Source organism: Acomys russatus, chromosome 4, assembly GCF_903995435.1.
Source record: "Acomys russatus chromosome 4, mAcoRus1.1, whole genome shotgun sequence".
Taxonomy (NCBI): domain Eukaryota; kingdom Metazoa; phylum Chordata; class Mammalia; order Rodentia; family Muridae; genus Acomys; species Acomys russatus.
Window position 1 is genome coordinate 55,443,475 of NC_067140.1, and position 3,403 is coordinate 55,446,877.

The window sequence follows — 3,403 nt, forward strand, 5'->3', positions numbered from 1 at the left end:
TGCTGAGAGGGCTAGACACGAGATCCCATCCCTAGCCAAGATGCTATCTCCAACTAACATTCACTTGTGAAGGAAAAACTTGTTCTCCAGTGAGTCTCATTAGGTGTATTAACTACACATGAGAGCAGGGCCCATGCCCAGTGTAGACGCCAGCACAAAACTAACTCAATGGTGTCTTTGTAGACTTTTTGTGTCTGTTGCTTTGTTTGGACATTTTTCATCTTATTAGTCTTTTGCTTATATATAACGGTTACTGATTTTGTGTTTCTGTGGGGATTTGTGTGTGTGTGTGTGTGTGTGTGTGTGTGTGTGTGTGTGTGTATGGCTGGTGTTTTTATTTTTGTTGTTTTTTTGCATGTCTTCTAAAGAGAGGGAGAGAGGGGGCATGGAGTTGGGTGGGTAGGAGGAGGTGGAAGGGTCGAACACCATGATCAAAAAAAGGTTTTTCAATAAAAAGATGGTGTTCCTTTCAGCAAATCATATACTAACATTGGAAAGATACAGAAATTAGCATGGTTCCTGTGAAAGAATGACATGCAAATCTGTGAAGCAGTCCTTGGTGGTTTTGTTTTTTTAAGTTGTGGCTGTAGCAATGGCTCAGCTGTTGCAGCTCCAGCTCCAGAGGGATCAGATGCCTCTCACTTCCAAAGACATTTGTGCACACACCCAACATACACACATATGCACAATTAAAATAAATTTTAAAATATGATGGTAAGACTTTTTCTCTTATTTGTTTTTTTTTTTGTTTGTTTGTTTTTGTTTTTGTTTTGTTTTGTTTTGTTTTTTGGTTTTTCGAGACAGGGTTTCTCTGTGTAGCCTTGGCCATCCTGGACTCACTTTGTAGACCAGGCTGGCCTTGAACTCACAGCGATCTGCCTGCCTCTGCCTCCCGAGTGCTGGGATTAAAGGCGTGCGCCACCACGCCCGGCCCCTGATTTTTGTTTTTTGCTTTTTGGTTTTTTTTTTTTTTGAGACAGGAACTCTCTGTGCAACTGTAGCTGTTCTGGAATTCACTACATAGGCCAGACTGACTTCAAACTCACAGATTGCTGTGAGTTTGAGGCCAGCCTGGTCTACAAAGTGAGTCTAGGACAGGCAAGGCTATACAGAGAAACCCTGTCTCCAAAAAACCAAAAAAGAAAACAAAAACAAATAAAATGAAAAATAGAAAAACCAACCTGTGATGTGAAACTGTCTAAAAAAACTTACATTTAAAGCCGGGCATGGTAGCACACACCTTTAGTCCCAGCACTTGGGAGGCAGAGGCAGGCGGATTGTGAGTTCGAGGCCAGCGTGGTCTACAAAGCGAGTCCAGGATGGCCAAGGCTACACAGAGAAACCCTGTCTCAGAAAAACCAAACCAAAACCCAGGTGTGGTGGCGCATGCCTTTAATCCCAGCACTCAGGAGGCAGAGTCAGGTGGATCGCTGTGAGTTCAAGTCCAGCCTGGTCTACAGAGTGAGTCTAGGACAGCCAAGGCAACACAGAGAAATCCTGTCTTGAAACAACAACAACAAAAGAAAAAACAAAACAAAAAACCCTTACATTGATATGGACATTCTATTTACATATACATTCACATGCATATATGTACATACATTTGTATGTAACACATGGTTTTATCCAAGTAATAATAAATATTCCTATACATGTAGATTCCTGTAAAATGCTTGCCTCAGTTGAGCAAACCCCTAATTTTGATCCTCAGGAAAAAAAAAGGTGGGGGGGGGCTGTGTCAGGAAGTAGAGAAAGGCCATGCTACACAGAGACAGGATGAGAGTGAGCTAGAGGGATCTGGAGCTGGGCAGGCTTGTCCCCCACAAGTCCGGGCCCAAGCCTCGGTCCCTGGGTCTCAGCAACACAAACTTGAGCTGAATGTGTCCTGCTGAGTCTAAACAGTCAAGGGGCAATGGTGCACAGTGCCCAAGCCCACAGGGTACCGTGGGGTCTCCCTGGTGACACTGGAAGTACCTTCAGTGTGCCTGGCCATGTAATGAGCAGCAAAGAAGACACCCAGGCAGCCCAGCATCTTCTGGACACAGGAAGTGCCGGGGAAATGGTGAGAGGAGAAACAGGATACTTGGGAGGGCCCGGGGGACATTTCCTAAACTAAACAAGATCTTGCAAGAAGCCCAAACTTGGGAGTCAAAGACAGGAGATAATTGGGGATCGCTACTGTCAGATTTGGGGAGGCCTTAGAGGCCCAGTGAAGAGCTGGGAGTTTGCTGAAAACAGAAGTGACTATAGTGCTGGGCCAGGGAGAGGCCCAGGGATGGAGACGAGTCAGTGGAGACCCTGACCGGGTTCGGTGACTGTCAGCTACAGCCTCAGTGACTCAGAGATGCTTGGGACCATGGAGAAACCAGACTGCATGTGCCGTGGTGGAACCCAGGTCACAAACCAGGCTTCTTTGTCCCACTGTCCCAAGGGCCCTTGGAATAGTTTGAAGCTCTCTAGTCAGTCAAGAGTCCCGAGTATTTCGCCTTGCAAATAAGGAAAGTGAGGTACAGAAACGGGAAATGAGCTGGGTGGTAGGGCTGGACTTTAATCCCAGCGCTTGGGAAACAGGAGCAAGTAGATCTTTTTGAGTTCTAGGCTAGCCAGGGCTATGAAGTGAGGTCCTGTCTCAAGAACCAAACCAAACCAAACAAACAAAGGAAATTATTTGCCTGATGGGTGTCAGGACTTAAACTTTTGATCTTGAACCTGGGTCTCTCTCTGTCCAACAAAGCATGCCAGGTTGGCTTAGGGTAACAGCTGGCTACGATATCTGTCATAATGCAGCTTATCACCTCCACCTAAGGAAATATGGAAACAAAAGAAGGTGGCTGGTGCTCTGGGGATAGGAGGCACTCTTGGCTAAAACTAACTTGGGATTACCTAAAGTTTCACTTGGCTAGTATTTCTGCCCTTCAGTGATGCGCGCGCGCATGCATGCACACACACACACACACACACACACACACCTGTAGCTTCCTGGTGAGGAACCTGGGCCTCAGTGGATTGTGATGGGTATGGGTGCTCATCTGGCCCAGCAGGTGCCTAGCAGGTGTCCCAGGTGTACCCCAGAAAAGACTTGCACAGGATGCCACCCATACACCTAACTCTATGGTGCTCCTCTAAATACTTGGTAACATACTGTCCTTTTTGTCTCCAGACCACAGTTTCCATAAAGCAAAGTTGTGTGTCCCCCCTCCCGCCCCCCGCCCCGCAAAATGCTCTTTAAAGTGCCTTCTAATTCCAATCCTTGGATTCCTGTTCCCCTCCAAGCCTTCTACCAGTGACCCATCATGAACACAGGATTCCTGGGACCACACCTCTATTTACTTTGTCCACAGGCAGCCCCCTGACCTTCAATAGGTTTGTGTGTGTCAAGGCTAAAGACTGGTCCAACCAACCC

At 46.8% G+C, this 3,403-nt stretch overlaps 1 non-coding gene across 1 annotated transcript; it reads left to right on the forward strand.

The window, feature by feature from the left end:
- The first annotated feature begins 459 nt into the window (after nucleotides 1–459).
- On the forward strand, nucleotides 460–564 carry LOC127188771 (U6 spliceosomal RNA). The gene has a single exon (XR_007830611.1). It is a non-coding gene; the product is annotated as a U6 spliceosomal RNA (small nuclear RNA).
- The last annotated feature ends 2,839 nt before the right edge of the window (nucleotides 565–3,403 follow it).